The sequence below is a fragment of the Jaculus jaculus genome, chromosome 6 (assembly GCF_020740685.1).
Source record: "Jaculus jaculus isolate mJacJac1 chromosome 6, mJacJac1.mat.Y.cur, whole genome shotgun sequence".
Classification (NCBI taxonomy): domain Eukaryota; kingdom Metazoa; phylum Chordata; class Mammalia; order Rodentia; family Dipodidae; genus Jaculus; species Jaculus jaculus.
This window is the reverse complement of record NC_059107.1, coordinates 101,062,631-101,083,960: the sequence shown is the minus strand read 5'-3', so window position 1 is coordinate 101,083,960 and position 21,330 is coordinate 101,062,631. Positions and strand designations below refer to the sequence as shown.

At 45.5% G+C, this 21,330-nt stretch overlaps 1 protein-coding gene across 10 annotated transcripts in view; it reads left to right on the top strand.

The window, feature by feature from the left end:
• The first annotated feature begins 14,436 nt into the window (after nt 1-14,436).
• R3hdm2 (R3H domain containing 2) overlaps nt 14,437-21,330 on the top strand; it is a 193,742-nt gene continuing 186,848 nt past the window's right edge. For all 10 annotated transcript variants that reach the window (XM_045151578.1, XM_045151575.1, XM_045151577.1 and 7 more), the window contains exon 1: nt 14,437-14,501. The gene's annotated coding sequence lies outside the window, so the exon portion shown is untranslated. The remainder of the gene's footprint in view (nt 14,502-21,330) is intronic.

Below are 21,330 nucleotides of genomic sequence, written 5' to 3'. Positions count from 1 at the left end.
CCCAGGTTCCACTCCATAGAACCCACAAAAGCCAGACACACAAGGTGAGACAGGTGCACAAGGTGCTCATGTGTCTGGAGTTAGATTGCAGTGGCTAGAGGCCCAGGCATGCCAATTCTTTCTTTCTCTCATTAAAAAAATAAAAGCCGGGCATGATGGCACACACCTTTAATCCCAGCACTCGGGAGGCAGAGGTAGGAGGATCGCAGTGAGTTTCAGGCCACCCTGAGACTACACAGTGAATTCCAGGTCAGCCTGGGATATAGTGAGACCCTACCTTGAAATTCCCTCCCCCCGCCAAATAAAATGAAATAATGAGGTGGAGAACAGTTGAAGAAAACACCCAACACCAACTTGGTCTCCACATGCACGTACAAATGTGCACCCATTCACACATGCCCACATGTTTACATATGCATGCATGTCTAACCTTTGCAAAAAAGTTAAGGTGTGTCTGTGGTGGTTTCAATCAGATGTCCCCCATAGACTCATGTGTTTTGAATGCCTGGTTGTCCAGCTGGTGGGCATTTGAGAGAAGGAGTTTGCTGGAGGAGGTGTGGCCTTAGGGTTAGACCTTGAGGTTTATGAGCCCCCAGTTTGCCAGTGCTAGTGGGCACACACGCTTGCTGCTGTTTTCCACCTGCTGTGACAGAGGGATGTCCAGCTCCTGCTCATGCCATGCTTTCCCTTGCCGTCATGGAGCTTGCTTCCCTTTGACATTGTAAGCCAAAATAAAAACTTTCCTCCTACCAGCTGCTTTTGGTCTGGTGATGGGTCCCAGCAAGGAAAAGGTAATTGCAACAATGACTTATTTTTATGTTTGCTTGTTTGGTTGGGAGTGCTGAGATAGGCAATCATGTAGCCCAAGATTGCATTGGACTTGCTTTGTATCAGAAGTTGGCCTTGGATTTCTCCTGCCTCTACTTCTTTTTTAAAATTATTATTATTATTATTATTATTTTTGTTTGTTTGTTTGTTTTTGTTTTTTTTTTAATTTTATTTATTTATTTATTTGAGAGCGACAGACACAGAGAGAAAGACAGATAGAGGGAGAGAGAGAATGGGCGTGCCAGGGCTTCCAGCCTCTGCAAACGAACTCCAGACACATGCGCCCCCTTGTGCATCTGGCTAATGTGGGACCTGGGGAACCGAGCCTCGAACCGGGGTCCTTAGGCTTCACAGGCAAGCGCTTAACCGCTAAGCCATCTCTCCAGCCCTGTTTGTTTGTTTTTGAAGTAGGGTCTCACTCTAGCCCAGGCTGACCTGGAATTCACTATGTAGTCTCAGGGGGGCCTCGAACTCACGGTGATCCTCCTACCTCTGCCTCCCGAGTGCTGGGATTAAAGGCATGTGCCACCATGCCTTGCTTCAATTTTTTATTATTTTTAATTTTTAAAATTTATTATTTTTTTATTAACAACTTCCGTGATTGTAAACAATTTTTTTTGTTTTCTTTTGTTTTTTGTTTTTTTAGGTAGGGTCCCACTCTGGCTCAGGCTGACCTGGAATTCACTATGTAGTCTCAGGATGGCCTTGAACTCTCGGCGATCCTCCTACCTCTGTCTCCCGAGTGCTGGGATTAAAGGCGTGCGCCACCACGCCCGGCTGTAAACAATTTTTTATATATTATTTTTTAACTGACTCCAGATGCATGCACCACCTTGTACATCTGGGTTTACGTGGGTACTGGTGAAGTTAACCTGGGTCCTTAGGCTTTGCAGGCAATTGCGTTAAAAGCTGTGCCATCTCTCCAGCCCCCAGCTTTTGTCATAATGGATTCCTAAGCAAATGTTATGTGCTTAACACATGGGGTGGTGTTGTCATAAAAGCAAACTAGATTATCCTTCCTTGTCCTGCAGAGTACTGGTTTCTGTGTCTGGGAAGCATAGATCTATTTTTTTAATTATTTTTTATTGACAACTTCTATGATTGTAAACAATATCCCATGGTAAGGCAGGCCCTCCCTGCTCTCACTTCCCCCTTTGAAAGTCCATCATATCTCCTCCCCCTCTCAATCAGTCTCTCTTTTATTTTGATGTCATGATCTTTTCTTCCTGTTATGATGGTCTTGTGTAGGTAGTGTCAGGCACTGTGAGGTCATGGATATCCAGGCCATTTTGTGTCTGGAGGAGCACGTTGTAAGGAGTTCTACCCTTCCTTCGGCTCTTACATTCTTTCTGCCACCTCTTCTGCAATGGTCCCTGAGCCTTGGAAGGTGTGATTGAGATATTTCAGTGGTGAATACTCCGCTGTCACTTCTTCTCAGCACCATGGTGCCTTCTGAGTCATCCCAAGGTCACTGCCATCTGAAAAGAGAAGGTTCTTTAACCAAAACACTGCCATCTGAAAAGAGAAGGTTCTCTAACCAAAGGTGACATTAGCATTAACATATGGGTATGGACATTAAGAGAAGTGCTTACTGGGCAGTTTGGTGAGCATATTATATACTCTTAGCAGCAGACATTATACTCCTAGGGCTCATGACTATCCCTGTTGTAGATTTTCAATATCATGGATATATTCCCTCCCATAGAGCAGGTATCCACGCAAATTAGAGTGCAGATGTTTTCCCCCATGAAACATGCCACTATTGCACCCATCGGCTCATTTGGCCTGGCTGGCCAAATATAAGGTTTGCAGTGTCCACTATTGGGTATCTTCACTGGTGATTTCTCTTTCTCCCATTAAACTACATGCAGCATGGCTTTTTTCAGCTTTCTGTCAGCTGGTCTAAATGGAGGAGGTTATCAGCTCAGTTCCAGCAGAATTTCTCAGTGACCTTGCAGCTCTAGTATGTGGAGTCTTCAGCAATAGGGTCTTACCATCTATTCCTGGTGGGAAATCAAGGGCCTCGGCAATAGCCTGTAATGTTTTGGGGACATCAGGGATCTCCCTGGCCAACAACTCACTGGAAGGTATCCCATCCCCGGCACTGAAAAATTTCTAGTAACAATCTACAGCTCCTGAGTGTTCCATTGTCCAAAAAAGTAGGTTTCCATAATATTTATTTATATCCTCTTAGATTTTGATTAGCCCTCCCTCCAGCTTTCCTTTACTCAGTCTCTTCCCTTTCTCTACTTCTTAAGTGCTGGGATCATAGGAATGTACCACTGTGTCTGCTTAAAGGGTGACTCTTAAATGAGAAAGGGTACTTCTTTCTCTCATTCATGAAAATAAAAGTAATTTTTTTTTTTTTTTTTTGGTTTTTCGAGGTAGGGTCTCACTCTGGTCCAGGCTGACCTGGAATTAACTCTGTCATCTCAGGGTGGCCTTGAACTCATGGCAATCCTCCTACCTCTGCCTCCTGAGTGCTGGGATTAAAGGCATGCGCCACCATGCCCAGCTGAAAATAAAAGTAATTTTAAAAACTAACACAAGGTGACACATGTGTACAAGGTGGCACATGCAACTGGAGTTTGATTGCAGTGGCTGGAAGCCCTGGTGTGCCAATTCTCTCTCACTTGCTATCTTTCTCATTCTCTCTCGCTCATAAAAATAAATAAAATTTTAAAAAATAAAAAAAAAAGCCAGGCGTGGTGGCGCACGCCTTTAATCCCAGCACTCGGGAGGCAGAGGTAGGAGGATCGCCATGAGTTCGAGGCCACCCTGAGACTCCATAGTGAATTCCAGGTCAGCCTGGGCTAGAGTGAAACCCTACCTCGAAAAACCAAAAAAAAAAAAAAAAAAAAAAAAAAAAAAAAATAATAATAATAATAAAATAAAAATAAAAAAAGAAAGGGTACTTCAGAGTTGCATTATTCTTGGCCAATTGCATCTCACAGTCCACCCTTGTCCTATCCCACTCCCATCCTCTCCCCCTGGGCTCTCAGTCCAGCTGTTAGCTCTGGTTGGATTTTGCCCAGGGTAACTCAGGAGCATCATTTGAAGGCTAAGGAAAGGGAAGAGAAGCGCAGCGTACTAGTCAGATGTTTATGAGCAAATTCTGTCAAAAACATGGATTCAGAGGCTAGAGAGATGGCTTAGTGGTTAAGGCACTTTCCTACAAAGCCTAAGGACCCAGGTTCAATTCCCCAGTACACATTTAAGCCTGATGCACATGGTGGTTCATGCGTCTGGAGGCAGAGGTAGGAGGTTTGCTGTGAGTTCGAGGCCACCCTGAGACTACATAGTGAATTCCAGGTCAGCCTGGGCTAGAGTGAGACCCTACCTCGAAATACCAAAAAAAAAAAAAAAAAAAGTATTTATTTGCAAGCAGAAAGAGATAGTGAAGAGACAGAGAGAATGGGCATGCCAGGGTCTCTAGGCACTGCAAATGAACTCCAGGGGCATGTGTAACTTTGCGCATCTGGCTTTGCGTGGGCACTGGGAAATTAAACTTGCTTTGCAGGCAAGCGCCTTAACTGCTGAGCCATCTCTCCAGTGCCGGCCCGGCCTTATTTTTTGAGGAAGGCTCTCACTCTAGTTCAGTCTGACCTGGAACTTACCCTGCAGTCCCAGGCTGGCCTCAGTCTCACAACAATCCTCCTACCTCTGCCTCCCAAGTGCTAGAATTAAATATATATATATATATATCTCCTCGGGGGGGGGGGCACATTGAGGCTGGAGAGATGGTTCAGCTTAAAGGTGCTTGCTTGCAAAGTCTGACAGCCTGAGTTTGATTCCCCGGTACCCATGTAAAGCCAGATGCACAAAGTGACACATGCATCTAGAATTTTCAGTGGCAAGAGGCCCTGGTATGCCCATTCTTCATTCTTTCTCTCTGCTTGCAAATAAATAATAAGGAAAAAAAATATATAGTTTGGTTTTTCAAGGTAGGGTTTCACTCTAGCTCAGGTTGACCTGGAATTATACTATGTAGTCTCAGGGTGGCCTCAAACTCATGGCAATCCTCCTACTTCTGCCTCCCAAGTGCTGGGATGAAAGGCTTGTACCACCACACCCAGCTAGGAAAATATTTTTTAAAATCTTGCCAGGTCCTGGACGAACTCCAGGCTGAACTGGAATTCACCATGTAGTCCCAGGCTGGTCTCAAACCGCGATCCTCCTACCTCTACATCCCAAGTGCTAGAATTGAAGGCATGTGCCACATGTAGCTGTTTTTTTTTTTTTTTTTTTTTTTTTTTTAAGATTTTTATTTATTTACTTGAGAGAGAAAGACAGAGAGAGAAAGAGGCAGATAGAGAGCGAAAGAGAGAATGGGCATGTCAGGGCCTCCAAGCCACTGCAAACGAACTCCAGACGCGTGTACCCCTTTGTGCATCTGGCTAACGTGGGTCCTGGGTAATCGAGCCTTGAACCGGGGTCCTTAGGCTTCACAGGCAAGCACTCAACAGCTATGCCATCTCTCCAGCCCTGTTGTTGTTTTTTAAGCAGAGAGATACATTAAGAAAACAGAGAGAATGAATGAATGTGCATGTGGGCCTCTAACTGGTACAAAGGAACTACAGATGCATATGCCACTTTGTGCATCTGGCTTTCCATGGGTATTAGGGACTCAAACCCAGGTTGTTAGGCTTTGCAACCAAGTGAGTTCCAGTTCAGCCCAGGCTAGAGCAAGACCCTACCTCAAAAAACAAGAAAAAAGAAAAAAAAAAGAAAAACTTCAAGTCAAATTTTCTGGTTGAATGTGTAGCTCTGATAGGATTCTAGCTATGATAGATCCTAGATTCAGTTTCTAGTACATATGAAAAAAAAAAAAAAAGACAGAGAGAGAAGAAATAAAGGAAGAAAAAGACTGGGTGTGGTGATGCTATGAGTTCGAGACTAGTGAGTTCCAGGTCAGCCTAGGAGGGAGATGGTGCAGGCAAGAGAGGGGGCAAGGGGAATGGGAAAGAAAGAAAGATAAAATTTGGGGCTGGAGAGATGGCTTAGCGGTTAAGCACTCTCTCTCCCTCTATCTGTCTTTCTCTCTGTGTCTGTCGCTCTCAAATAAATAAATAAATAAAAATTAAAAAAAAAAGAAAGATAAAATTTGAAATTTCATTTTTTTTTTTTGTACTGGGAATTTCATCTATTTAAAGCCTCACATGCTGGACCAATACTCTGCCATCAACCTGTATCCTTAGTTCTACCAGTCTTAAAAACAAAAAAACCCCACATTTCTTTATGTATTTGTCTTAATCACAGAGCCATCTCTCCAGCTCTTTTTTTTTTTTTGAGACAAGATTTTACTAAATTGCCCAGGCTGGCCTAGAACTCACTCTGTAGCTTAGGCAGGCCTTGAAGTTGCAATCCTGTCTCACCCTCTCAAATTATAGGGATTATAAACTTGCATTACTAGGCCAACTTAATCTTAAATTTTTATGAGTTCTAAACTATTTCTTTTTTAATAAATATTTTATTTTTATTTATTTATTATACAGAGAGGGAGAGAGAGAAAAAGGGAGAGAGGGAGAGAATGGTCATGGGCCTTTAGCCACTGCAAATGAACTCCAGATGCATGTGCTGCCTTACGTGGGACCTGGAGAATCAAACCTGGGTTCTTAGGCTTCACAGGCAAGTGCCTTAACCACTAAGCCATCTCTCCAGCCCTAAACTATTTCTAACACTAAGGATTTTGAATATGTTGTTATAGACATATTTGTAATTATTATTTTACTAGAATATTAAGAACTCAGTAATTTTTATTTTTATTTTTATTTTTTGGTTTTTCGAAGTAGGGTCTCACTCTTGTCTAGGCCGACCTGGAATTAACTCTGTAGTCCCAGGGTGGCCTCGAACTCATGGCAATCCTCCTACCTTTGCCTCCCGAGTGCTGGGATTAAAGGCGTGTGCCACCACGCCCAGCTTAGAACTCAGTAATTTTTAAATTTTAATTTAATTACTTAATTTATTTCATAGCAAGAGAAAGAGTCAGATATATAGAGAGAATGGGCCCATCAGGGCCTACAACCACTACAAACTCCAGATGCATGTGCCACTTTGTGCATCTGGTTTATGTGTGTCCTGGGGAATCAAACCTAGGTCCTTTGGCTTTGCAGGCAAGCACCTTAACAGCTAAGCCATATCTCCAGCCCAATAATTCAAGTTTTTAAACTATATTTTATTTATTTATTTAAGAGAGAGAGAGAGAGGGAGAGAGAGAGAGAGGGAGAGAGAATGAGTGCGCCAGGGCCTTTAGCCATGGCAAACGAACTGCAGAGGCATGCGTCACTTTGTGCACCTGGCTTATGTGGGTACTGGGGAATTGAACCAGGGTCCTTTGGCTTTGCAGGCAAATGCTTTAACCACAAAACCATCTTCTCCAGCCTGAATTTAGTAATTAAAAAAATATTTTATTTTTACTTATTTATTTCAGCGAGCGAGAGAGTGAGAGAGAGAGAGAGAGAGAATGGGTGTGCCAGGGCCTCCAGCAGCTGTAAACGAACTCCAGACGCATGCACTACCCTGTACATCTGGCTTACGTGGGTCTTGGGGAATTGAACCTGGCTCCTTTGGCTTGGCAGGCAAGAGGAGCCTTAACTACTAAACCATCTCTCCAGCCTGAATTCAAAAATTTTATGATGTACTTACAATAGTGCCTGACTGCAATAAATGCGTAACAAAAAGTTACCATTTTTCCTGCCACATGTGTTTGTTTGTGGGCCAGTATACTTCTACATGTGGTAAAGAAACCCTGCCAACTTATCATCCAGGATACTTCTTTCCCACTTGACATGCCCCTAATGACAGTCCATCGTGAAGTCACAGCAAATCATTTCAGCTGCTTACTGTTATAGTCCCACATTGGGGCCTGATGCAGGGATTGAAAATAGGTTTAGTGGGCTGGAGAGGTGGCTCCATGGTTAAAGGCACTTGCTTGCCAGCCTGCAAGCCTAGAAGCAATTCCCCAGCACTTATATAGAACCAGGTGCAAACTAGTACATGTGTCTGGTTTTGTTCGCAGCAGCAAGAGACTCTGTCATGCCACCTCCCCCCAACCCCTAGCCCCCACACAACACACACACACACACACACACACACACACACACACAACTAAGTAATTAAAAAACTAATTTGGGAGATGGCTCAGCAGCTAGTCACTTGCTTGCAAAGCTTGCCAGACCAGGTTCCATTTCCCAGCATCTATGTAACCATTTTACACAAAGAGTGGCCTGGCCCCAGCAAAGTACCTCCAGCAAGGGCAAGGTTTCACCTCCCAAACTCACCAGCAGGGAGCCAATCATTTAGAACATGAGTTTATGGAGGACATCTGGTTCAAATCACTGTACACAGTTAACTCTTCCTCCCTCTCCCTCTTTTCCTTTTCTTCCCTTTCTTTCTTATTTATTTAAGTTAATTTAATTTAATTTATTTGAGATACAGAGAGAGGCAGGTAGAGAGAGAGAGAGAGGTGGGGGGAAAGAATGGGCATGACAGGGTTTCTAGCCGCTGCAAACAAACTCCAGACACATGTACCACCCTGTGCGTCTGGCTTACATGGGTCCTTGGTTTGCAGGCAAGTGCTTTAATTGCTTAGCCATTTCTCCAGCCCTAATTATTTCTTTATTTAGGAGAGAAAGAGAGAGAGACAGAGAGAGGCAGATAGAGAATGGGCATACCAGGGCCTCCAGCCACTGCAAATGAACTCCAGACATATGTACCACTTTGTGCATCTGGCCTACATGGGTACTGGGGAATCGAATCTAGGTCCTTAAGCTTTGCAGGCAAGTGCCTTAACGGGTAAGCCATAAGCCATCTCTCTAGCCCCCACCCCACTTTTTTTTTTTTTTTTTTTCCCCAGACAGGGTTTCCCTGTGTAGCACTGGCTGGCCTGGGATTTGCTACATTGACAGTTAGACCTTAAACTTACAGTGAATCTCCTGCGTAAGACTCCTTAGTTATAAGAATTACAAGAATGTGCCATCATGCTCAACTCACAGTTACATTTATTTTATTAAAAAAAATTTACTTGAAGCCGGACATGGTGGTGCATGTCTTTAATCCCAGCACTCGGGAGACAGAGGTAGTAGGATTGCCTTGAGTTCGAGGCCACCCTGAGACTATATAGTGAATTCCAGGTTGGGCTAGAACAAGACCCTACCTTGAGAAGCCACCAAATAAATAAATAAATAAACAAATAAGCAATATTTATTTGAGAGAGAGGCAGAGAATGAGGCAGACAGAAACAGAGTGATTAGGGGTGCCGGCCTTGAACTCGTGGTAATTCTACCTGTGTTTCCTCAGTGTTGGGATTCAAGGCGTGTGCCACTGCTCTCGGCTCCCACTTATATTTTTCAAGGCTAGTTAAAAGTTCACCTGTAATTTCTCTGTAACTTATACAGTCTCTCTTCTCTAAGAAATAATTGTTCTAGCTGGGTGTGGTGGCACACGCCTTGATTCCCAGCACTGGGAGGCAGAGGTAGGAGGACTGCCATGAGTTGGACTGTGACTACATAGTGAATTTCAGGTCAGCCTGAGCTAGAGTGAAACCTTACCTTGAAGAACAAAAACAACAACAACAACAACAACAAAAAACCTGTTCTTTCTGTTTTCACATCACACTGAAACTTATTAAAGCACTTATGTCCAGCTAACAAAAGGCTGGAAAAAGCTGCGCTGCATGCAGCCCAATAGGAGAAAAACAACAGTGGACACTGCAAGCCTTAAGTGTGACCAGCCAGGCCAAATGAGCCAATGGGTGCAGTAGTGGCATGTCAGTTACGGGGGAAACCAACTGCTCTCTAATTGGACTGAAGGCTCACTCCCCTGGAGGGAATACATGCTTATTACTAAAAGCCTAGTCAACAGCCTACGGCAAGGACAATCATGAGCCCTAAGGGAGTAACACCCGCTGCTGTCTGGCTAAATGCATATATTATGTCCACCAAACTGCCCTGTAAGTACCCCCCCTGTAGTAATGCTACTCTTACTTGTGGTTAGAGAAGTTCTCTTTTCAGATGGCAGTGACCTTGGGATGACTCAGAGGGCACCACAGTGCTGAGAAGAAGTGACAAAGGAGTGTTCAACACTGAGGCATCCTGCACACTTTCCAAGGGTCAGGGCCCACTGTGGAAGAGGAGGCAGAAAGAATGTAAGAGCCAGTGGAAGGGTAGGACTCCTTACAGCGCACTGTTCCAGAAACAAAATGATCTGGATATCCATGACCTCGCAGTGCCTGGCATTACCTACACATGACCCTCATAATAGGAGGAAAATATATGACATCAAAATAAAAGAGAGAATAATTGAGAGAGGGAGAGGATATGATGAAGTGGATTTGTGAGGGGGAAAGTGGGGGAGAGGAGGGAATTATTGTTTATTGTCTATAATTGTGGAAGCTGTTATTAATAAAGTTATAAAAGAGGCTGGAGAGATGGCTTAGTGGTTAAGGTGCTTGCTTGCAAAGCCAAAGGATGCAGGTTTGATTCCCCAGGACCCACATAAGACTGATGTACAAGGTGGCACGTGTGTCTGAAGTTTGTTCACAAGCAGCTGAAGGCCTTGGCATGCCCACTCTCTCTCTCTCTCTCTCTGCCTCTTTCTCTCTCTTAAATAAATAAAAATAAAATAAAATTATAAGAAGTGAAGGCTGCTCTATGGGAATTCTTTTAAAAAGTTAAAAAAGCAGGGGCGGGAGGGGCTGGAGAGCTCTCTTAGCCGTTAAGGCACTTAAGGCACTTTCCTGTGAAGCATAAGGACTCAGGTTCAATTCCCCAAAACTCACATAAGCCAGATGCACAAGTTTGTGCATGTGTCTGGAGTTCATTTATTTAAAAAATTATTTATTTATTTGCAAGTAGAGAGAGAGAGAGAGAGACAGAGAGAAAGTGGGCGCACCATGGCCTCTAGCCATTGCAAATGAACTCCAGGTACATGCACCCCTTATACATCTGGCTTATATAGATACTGGGGAATCAAACTTGGGTCCTCTGGCTTCACAGGCAAGCACCTTAGCCATTAAGCCATCTCTCCAGCCCAGTGTCTGGAGTTCATTTGCAGTGGCTGAAGGTTGTGGCATGCCCATTTTCTCTCTCTTTGCCTCTTTCACACAAATAAATAATATATATGTATATGAAGTTTAAAAAGTACTTATGGGTAGGTCAGGCGTGGTGGCGCATGCCTTTAATCCCAGCACTCGGGAGGCAGAGGTAGGAGGATTGCCATGAGTTTGAGGCCATCCTGAGACTACATGGTGAATTCCAGGAAAGCCTGAGCTAGAGTGAAACCCTACCTCAAAAAAACAAAAACAGGGCTGGAGAAATGGCTTAGCAGTTAAGCGCTTGCCTGTGAAGCCTAAGAACCCCGTTTGGAGGCTCAACTCCCCAGAACCCACGTTAGCCAGATGCACAAGGGGGCACACGCGTCTGGAGTTTGTTTGCAGTGGCTGGAGGCCCTGGCGCACCCATTCTCTCTCTCTATCTGCCTCTTTCTCTCTGTCTGTTGCTCTCAAATAAATAAATAAAAATAAACAGCAACAACAACAAAAAGCACTTATGGGGCTGGTGAAGTGGCTTAGCGGTTAAGGCGTTTGTTTGCCTGTGAAGCCCAAGCACTCCAGTTCAGTTCCCTAGGACCCACATAAGCCAGATGCACAAGTGGGTGCATGTGTCTGGAGTTCGTTTGCAGTGGCTAAAGGCCCTGGCAGACACATTCTATCTACCTCTCTCTCTTAGATAAATAAATAAAATTAAAAAATACTTATGTACTATAATTATTTAATTTTTTTGCCTCCCAATAACAGTCATATAGTAATAGTTAATATTGTAATTCTATTAATATAAGATTACAACTGCTTCCATTTGGTAAGTAAATTAACCAAATAACACATACAACTAAATTGATTCTGCCTAGAATGGACAGAATGAAGGTGGTTAGAAATTGAAGGTGTAAGAGTGTAATTTAGCTGGAGTGGTGGCATACGCCTTTAATTCCAGCACCCAGAACTCAGAGGTAGGGGGATTGTCATGAGTTTGAGGCCACCCTGAGACTACATAGTGAATTCCAGGTCAGCCTGGGTTGGAGTGAGACCCTACCTCAAAAAAAAAAAAAAAAAAAGCAAAAAATCCCCCTCAAAAAACAAAAAACAGGGCTGGAGGGATGGTTTAGCGGTTAAGCGCTTGCCTGTGAAGCCTAAGGACCCTGGTTCGAGGCTCGGTTCCCCAGGTCCCACGTTAGCCAGATGCACAAGGGGGTGCACGCATCTGGAGTTCGTTTGCAGTGGCTGGAAGCCCTGGCGCGCCCATTCTCTCTCTCTCCCTCTATCTGTCTTTCTCTCTGTGTCTGTCGCTCTCAAATAAATAAACAAAAATTAAAAAAAAAAAAAAACAGCTGGGCGTGGTGGCTCATGCATTTAATCCCAGCACTTGGGAGGCAGAGGTAGGAGGATCACCATGAGTTCGAGACCACCTTGAGACTCTGTAGTGAATTCCAGGTCAGCCTGGGCTAGAGTGAGACCCCACCTCGAATTGAAAAACCAAAAAAAAAAAAAAAAAAAAAAAAGTGTGGCTGGGCGTGGTTGCACACTAGGGAGGCAGAGGTAGGAGGATTACCGAGAGTTCAAGGCCACCCTGAGATTACATAGTGAACTCCAGGTCAACCTGAACTAGAGCAAGACCCTACCTCGGAAAAAAAAAAAAAACACTGACCCAAAAGGAACTAAATCTATCCTATTTAAATTGTACTCTGTTTTGTTGTTGTTGTTTTTTGTTTTTTTTTGTTGAGGTAGGGTCTTGCTTTAGGCTAGGCTGACCTGGAATTCACTATGTAGTCTCAGGGTGGCCTCAAACTCAATGGCAATCCTCCTACCATTGCTCCCCCGAGCGTTGGGATTAAAGGCATGCGCCACCATGCCCAGCTTTTAGGACTTTTTTAATTAAAAAATTTTTTTTAGAGAGGAGACAGAGTCAGAGGTAATTTGCACACAAGGGCCTCAGCCACTGCAATCTAATTCTAGATGCTTGCAGTGAGTGTGTGACCTTGCACTTATGTCACCTTTGTGCATCACCTTTCTGACTTACATGGGATTTGGAGAGAGATATAGAACATGGGTCCTTAGGCTTTGCAGGCAAGCACCTTAACAGCTAAGCCATCTTTCCAGCCCTCTTTGGTTTTTCAAGGTAGGGTCTATCCCATCCTGACCTGGAATTCCCTATGCAGTCTCAGGCTGGCCTCAATCTCACAGCAATTCTCCTACGCCCATTGTGGTGGTTTGATTCACGTGTCCCCCATAAACTTAGGTGTTGTGAATGCTAGCTCCCCAGCTGATGGATATTTGGGAATTAATGCCTCCTGGAGGGAGTGTATTGTTGGGGGCGGGCTTATGGGTATTAAAGCCAGTTTCCCCATGCCAGTGTTTGGCACACCCTCCTGTTGCTGTGGTCCACCTTCTGTTGGCCAGGGGGTGATGTCCACCCTCTGCTCATGCCATCGTTTCCCCCTGCTATCGTGGAGCTTCCCCTCGAGCCTGTAAGCCAAAATAAACCTCTTTTTCCCAGAAGCTGCTCTTTATTGGGTGAACCTGACTGCAACACCCATCTTCTGAATGCTGGAATTAAAGGCTGCTTGTCTTGGGTCAGTTTTTTCACCACTTATCTACTGAAGTCTTATTTACTTGAGAGAAAGGGTATGCCAGGGCCACCAGCCACTGTAATCAATGCATGTGCCACTTTGTGCATCTCGTTTATATATGTCCTGGGGAATTGAACCTGGGTCCTTTGGCTTTGCAGACAAACACCTTAATGGCTAAGACATCGCTCCAGTGACACCGCCTCCTTTTTAAAGGAAGGATCTCACTACTCAAGTTTAGACTGGCCTGGTACTTACTGTGTAGACTAGGCTGGGCCCAAATATACAATGATCCTCCTATCCAAGCCCCTTGAGTGCTGGGATGAAAGGCATGGGCCACCGCACCTACTTTGTACTGTATTCATGTAAGTATTTGTAAGAATGACCTGTGTTTTGGGTGCAGGTATCCCTAGCTACCCTGGTGATTAATTCCAGCGCTCAGGAGACTGCAGCGATAGCCCAAAGTTCTAGTCCGGGCTGTGGAACATAGTTCCAGGCCAGCCTAGTGTATATAGCAAACCTTGTCTTACCCTCCCAGAGAAGTTACTGTCTTAAGTGAAAGTCTGACAATGCTTTGCAAGTTAAAATTAGTGTTATCGTTATTAGTGCCTGGACACTTAGGCAACCCCCAGGGAGGGAGCCTGGGTGCGCGCGCGGCGCGGGCTGGGGCGCACGCAGGCGGCGGGACGCGCGGCGCCGGGCGCGGTGACGACCACGCCGGACGCGGTGACGCAGCGCGCAGCCCGCAGCGGGGGGCGGACTCTGGGCCTTTCTTCCCCTTCTGCTTTTCCCCCTCCCCCCTTCTCTCCCTTTCCGGGTTTGGCTCCCCCCTTTTTTTTCCCCCTCTCCCCCCTCCTTCCCAAGCCCCTCTCCCCTTCCCCGTCCCTGTCCCCCCCGGCTTCCCCGCCCCGGGCCCCGGGAGAGCCCCCTCCGAGAAGAGCCCGCCCCCAGGAGCGCGCCGCCGCCGGCCGTCGGGGCCGAGCCGCAGCCGAGCGGCCGTGGGCCCGGGCGGCGGGCGGAGACGCGGGCGCCCTCCCCGCTCCGGCCCTCGCGAGGTGAGGCCGCCTCCCGGCCGAGGGGGCGGGCGGGCGGGCGGCCCGTGGGGAGGGGCCCGGGCGGGCGGGCGGGCGGGAGGGCGGCAGCCCCCGGGGCCGGGTGCTCGGAGGCTGGAGCGGGCGGCCGGCGTGGGGGGCTGTCGGCGGCTCCGGACCGGAGCCTCCTTCTTCCCCCGCCCCTCCGGGAAGACCGCCCCGAGGCCGGAGGCGCCCCGAGTGTGCGCGCGGAGCGCAGGCGAGGAGCGGGGAGCGCGGGCCGGGCCGGGCCGGGGGCGGGGGCCGCGCCACCTGTGGCCTGCGCGGCGGGGCTGGAGAACTGTTGCGCCCTTGGCCGCGCTGGAGGGCAGCTGGCTCCTCGTGTTTCCTGGGTTTCCCCTCGCCCGAGAGACGGCGGAGTGTGCTTTCCATCTCTGCCGGCGTCCCGAGTGTGGATGGACCCGGACAGGGTTGGCACGTGCACGGGGATGATTTCTGGAGCTTAAAAAAAGTTGGGCCTACGCTGAGCTCCGAACGCTCTTGAGCCTTGGAAAATCTCGATTCCGCTTCTCGTGGTGCCGAGCAATGTTGATGGACTGTGTTTGTCACCATTAACCTTAGTGACTCCAGAGAATTACTTGCTCTGAGTGATGATTTTTGCCTAACGATGAGACATGACAGGATAACAGCCCCAGAGCTGTATTAAAACCGGAGGAAGAAATGGGGGAAAATTTAAATTTAGATTCCAGTTGGATGAGTTCGTGTGTGTATGTGTGTACGTATGCATTTATATGTGTATGCTGATGGTTGTAGGTAACTTGGAGGCTCTGGGCATGGCTACTACTTCAGGATTATCACACATTCTAACATTTTACCGTATTTTCAGATAGTCCATTTGGCTCGTAAATAAGTTGTTGTGGTTCCTCTTCCAAGTGTATTTATTCGTACCTTGCTCACCCTCCTTTTGAAGACTTGAGCATCGCATCAGGATAAAAAGTTTAAATAGAGATGGAAAAAAGATGGAAAGTTTGTTACATTAATTCAGTTCACGTTTTAAAATTTATTTATTATTAATTAATAAAATGTGTTTTTGGTTTGGTTTTCGAGGTAGGGTTTCACTCTAGTCCACGCTTACCTGGAATTCACTATGTAGTCTCAGGGTGGCCTCGAACTCAAGGCGATCCTCCTACCTCTGCCTCCCAAGTGCTGGGATTAAAGGCGTGCGCCACCACGCCCAGTTTGTTTATTATTATTATTGTTTTTCCAGGTAGGGTCTCATTCTAGTCCAGGCTGACTTGGAATTCACTATGTAGTCTCAAGGTAGCCAAGAATTTACAGTGATCCTCCTACCTCTGCCTCCCTAGTGCTGGGATTAAAGGTATGCACCACCACACCTGGCTCACTTTTTATTTATTAAAATTTTTTTTTAAATTTATTTGCAAACCGAGAGAAACAGAGCAAGGGGTGATAAGTGCACCTCCTACCCCTGCATATGTACTTCAGGTGCATGCATCACATCCTGCGTCTGGCTTTGTGTGGGTATTGGGGTGCTTTTAACCACCGAACAATTCTTCCAACCTTCAGTTCATTTTTTTAGATGTATTTTTCTTCCTGTTGCTATTTTCCATAGGGATTATCAGAACAGGAAATCTTGCTTGAAGTCGGACGAACTGCAAGTTTAGAGTTCCAGTTGTTTCTCTATGCATTAAATGATTGTACAGCTTTACAGTTTAAAACAGTTAAAACGTGTTACCTAACAAAGCCAGCAGTGGTGACACAGGTCTGTAATCCCTAGCACATGGGATGTGGAGGCAGAAGAATCCGGAGTTGAAGGCCAGTTTGGGCTCCATGTGATACCCTGTTTCAAAAACAAACAAACAAAAACCCCCACAAGACCAAAACAAAACAAAAATGACCTAATAAAAGTTAATGTTTGCTGGACATGGTGGTACACATCTTTTTAATCCCAGCACTTGGGAGGTGATGGTAAGGAGGCCCACTGAGTTCAAGGCCAGCCTGAGACTACATAGTGAATTCCAGGTCAGCCTGTGCTAAAGGGAGACCCTACCTTGAAAAAAAGAAGAAAAACAAAGTCAGTGGTGCATACTTGTAATCCAAACACTAGGGAGATTTGGCAAAAGAACCTAGAATTTAAGGCCAGCCATAGCTACAGAATTGAATTGAAAGCTAGCCTGGGCTATATAAACCTATCATACAAAAAAGGCAACAACAGCTGCACGCCTTTAATCCCAGCAGAGGTAGGAGGATTGCTGTGAGTTCGAGGTTCGAGGCCATCCTAAGATGACCAGGTCAGCCTGGACTAGAGTGAGACCCTACCTCAAAAAAACCAAAAAGAAAAAAAAAAAAAAGAAAAGGCAACAACAAAAATTTACTGAATAAAAATAGCATGCATTTGGCCTAGGAATTTAGCTTAATTGGTAGAGTGCCTAGCAAGTAGGGAACCCTGGGTTCAACCCCTGGGACCGCATAAAGCAGGAAGATGACACACACTTATAATTCCAGCACTCATGAGATTGAGGCAGGAAAATCAGGTTCTCAGTGTTCTCTCATCTGCTTGCTGTAGAGCAAGTTGGAAGGCTATCCTGGAGTACAAAAACCCAAGCATGTCTGATATTTTAGTAAGAGTTAGAAGGGGAGATGTCTTTCTTTCTCTTCTAGAATAAAATAAAACCTTTTAATCCTTATTTATTTATTTTTATTGTTTTTATTTTATTTTGTTATGAGAGAGAGGCTGTGGGTGTGCCAGGGCTTCTAGAGCTTGCATGTGGCTTACCTGGGTACTGGGAAATTGAAACTGGGTCCTGTGCAGACAAGCACCTTAACAGCTAAGTGTTTGGTATGTGTATATGCATGTTTGCATGTGGGCAAATAAGTACTTTTCTGTGCTTATAGAGCCAGAGGTCAGTGTTGGTGTCTGTTAGTATGTTCACTTTGCTACCTTACTTTTTGAGACAGTTTTCACTGAGCCTAGATTTTACCAATTCTGATAGACTAGCAACCTGTTTCCCCCTCTTCAGTGCTGGGATAAAAGAAATGTAGTACCATGGCATTTTGCCTGGGTACTGGGGATCTGAATATAGGTCCTCATGCTTGCCATCTACTTGGCCCCAAAGTGTGTGTGTGTGTTTAAAATATATTTAATTTTTTTATGCATTTATTTGAGAGGTAGAGTATGTGTGTACTAGAGCCTCTAGCCACTGCAAAGGAAATCTGTACACTGTGACCCCTTGTTCATCTGGCTTATGTGTGTACTGGGGAATCAAACCTAGGTTCTTAGGCTTCGCAGGCAAGCACCTTAACCACTAAGCCATCTCTCCAGCCCCCCCCTTTTAAAAATAATAGTTATAAATTTATTTGAGAGAATGGGCGCACCAGGGCCTTCAGCCATTGCACACGAACTCCAGATGCATGCGTCCCCTTGTGCATCCAGCTTACATGGTCCTACAGTCGAACTGGGATCCTTTGGCTTTGCAGGCAAATGCTTTAACTGCTAAGCCATCTCTCCAGCCCCCAAGGTGTGTTTTTAAAAAGTGTGGTGGCATTGCCAGGCATGGTGGCTCATGCCTTTAATCCTAGCATTTGGGAGGCAAAGGTAGGAGGATTGCAGTGAGTTTGAGGCCACCCTGAGACTGCATAGTGAATTCCAGGTCAGCCTGAGCTAGAGTGAGACCCTGCCTGGTGGGGGAGAGGGGAAGAAGAAAGAAAAGAAAAAGTGTGGTGGCAGAGCTAAGACTTTTACTTATTGTTAGCCAGGGCATTGAAAACTGCCAGAGAACAGCTTGTTTGAGGAAAAGAATTGAGTATCCGTATACATTTGCCTAGATCTGGTTCTGATATTAGTGTACAAAATAATAGTACCAGACCTGTATTTGGCTTGGCCTGATGGCACATGCTTATTATCCTAGCACTTGGCAGGTGGAGGCAAGAGAATCAGGAATTCAAGCAAGTGCCTTTAATCCTGGGATCTCCATTAGTCCGAGAATCAGGAGTTCAAGACCATCCTGAACTACATAGCAAGTTTAAGGCTAGCCTGGGCTATATGAGACCGTGTCTCAAAAAAAAAAAAAAAAGATGGTGGATAAGGAGATGACTCAGTCCTTAAGATGTTTGCCCCAGGTGTGGTAGAGAACGTCTGAAATCCCATCACTCAGGAGGCAGAGGTAGGAGGATCACCATGAGTTGGAGGCCCCCCTGAGACTACATAGTAAATTCCAGGTCAGCCTCGGTTAGAGCAAGACCCTACCTCAGAAAACAAAACAAAACAAAACCAACAACAAAAACAAAGCTGAGTATGGTGGTGCACACCTTTAATCCCAGCACTTAGGAAGCTGAAGTAGGAGGATCTCTGAGTTTGAGGCCAGCCTGAGACTACATAGTGAATTCGATGTCAGCCTGGGCTAGAGGGAGACCCTACCTTGACTGACAAACAAAACCCAAAATGTAACAAGCATTTGAGGAAGGTACCTAATGTCAACTCCTGGTCTCTATATGCTTGTGCTCACACACACATAAACATGTATACACTTCCTCCAGAAGTACTTTTTTTTTGGTTTTTTGAGGTAGGGTCTCCCTCTAGCCCAGGCTGACCTGGAATTCACTATGGAGTCTCAGGGTGGCCTCGAACTCACAGCAATCTTCCTACCTCTGCCTCCCAAGTGCTGGGATTAAAGGCATGCGCCCGGCTCAGAAGTACTTTTAATAGTTTTGTTAATAATTCCTAACAAGATGGTCATGGTGGTGCACACCTTTAATCCCAGCACTTGGAAGGCAGAGGTAGGAGGATCATTGTGAGTTCCAGGCTAGCTGGGAACTATATAGTGAATTCCAGGTCAGCCTGGACTAGAGTGAAACCCTACCTGGAAAAACAAAAGAAACAGAAAATTCCTAATAGAACTTAGGCAGATTGGTAAAAATGTCTACCAAACTGCTTTAAAAATATTGCGTGCGTGCGTGTGTGTGTGTGTGTGTGCGTGCGTGCGTGTGTGCGTATGGCCATGCTAGTCTTTCGCTACTGGTAATGAATCCCTGTCCAATTTTATGTGGGTGACTAGGAACTTAAACCTGCAAACAAGTGCCTTTAACCACTAAGCAAACTCCCTAGCCCCTGCTTCCAAACTTCTGTTGTCTCCTTTTAAATCCTTTTCAAAATTTCTAGGAAGTATTTCTCAGGCTCCAGAGATATTTAAGCACCTCTGCATTGTACCCAATGCCAGTAAGAGATAGGTACTAAGTATTGGCATTGCTTCTGAACAGACAATTTCTGTATGAATGTGGGTACTTCCTACTGTGCCATATCTCCATGAAGTCATCAGGAAAAAGTAGGCTTTTGAAAAAAATATTTTAAAAAATTTTTATTGACAACTTCCATGATTGTAAACAATATCCCATAGTAATTCCCTCCCTTACCCCACTTTCCCCTTTTTTTTAAAATTTTTTTTTGTTTATTTTTATTTAGTTATTTGAGAGTGACAGACAGAAAGAGGCAGATAGAGAGAGGGAATGGTTGTGCCAGGGCCTCCAGCCACTGCATAGGAACTCCAGATGTGTGTGCCCCCTTGTACATCTGGCTAACGTGGGTCCTGGGGAATAGAGCCTTGAACCGGGGTCCTAAGGCTTCACAGGAAAGCACTTAGCCACTAAGCCATCTCTCCAGCCCCTACTTTCCCCTTTGAAACTGCATTCTCCATCATATCTCCTCCACCTCTTGATTAGTAGACTTTTTTTTTTTTTTTTTTTTCCCCAAGGTAGGGTTTCCCTCTAGCCCACGCTGACCTGGAATTCACTATAAGGTCTCAGGGTGGCCTCAAACTCACGGTGATTCTCCTCCCTGTGTCTCCCTAGTGCTGGGATTAAAGGCATGCACCACCACGCCTGGCCAGTAGACTTTTTTTTTTTTTTTTTAAGATTTTATTTATTACAGTCAGAGAGAGGAGGAGAGAGAAAGAATGGCATGCTAGGGCTTCTAGCCACTGCAAACAAACTCCAGATGCCTGTGACACCATGTGCATCTGGCTTACATGGGACCTGGAGAATTGAACCTGGGTCCTTAGGCTTTGCATGCATGTGCCTGAACTGCTAAGCCATCTCTCCAGCCCCCAGTAGACATTTTTTAAAAAAGATTTTATTTTTATTTATTTATTAGAGACAGGGAGAGAGAGAAAGAGTGAGAATGAGTGTACCAAGGCCTCTTGCCTCTGCAAATGAACTCCAGACACATGTGCCACCATGTGCATCTGGCTTACATGGGTCCTGGAAAATTGAACAAGGGTCCTTAGGCTTCGCAGGCTAGTGCCTTAACCATTAATCCATCTCTCCAGCCCACAGATAGGGTCTCACTCTAGCCCAGGCTGACTTGGAACTCTGTAGCTCTAAGCTGGCCTCAAACCCACAGAAATCCTCCTACCTCTGTCTCCCAAGGGCTGGAATTGAATGCCTGCACCACCATACCTGGCTAACAAAAGAGATTTTTGAGTAAGGGGGAAATGTGCTTCATTTTGGTTATTTGGTTCCAGTAAACACAAAGAATACAAAGGAGAGGTTTTTTTTTGTGGGGGGGGGGAGTTGTTTTTTCAAGGTAGGGTCTCACTGTAGCTCAGGCTGACCTTGAATTCACTACATTGTCTCATGGTGGCCTCGAACTCATGATGACCCTCCTACCTTGGCCTCCCAAGTGCTGGGATTGAGGGTGTGCACCACCATTTCTGGGTCTGTCTTTTTGTGGGTACTGGGGAACTGAGCCTAGGCCACCAGGCTTTGTCTCCTCATTGCAGTAGGCACATTGGAATTATAGACTTGTGTCTGGCTTTATGTGGGTTCTGGGGGATTGAATTTA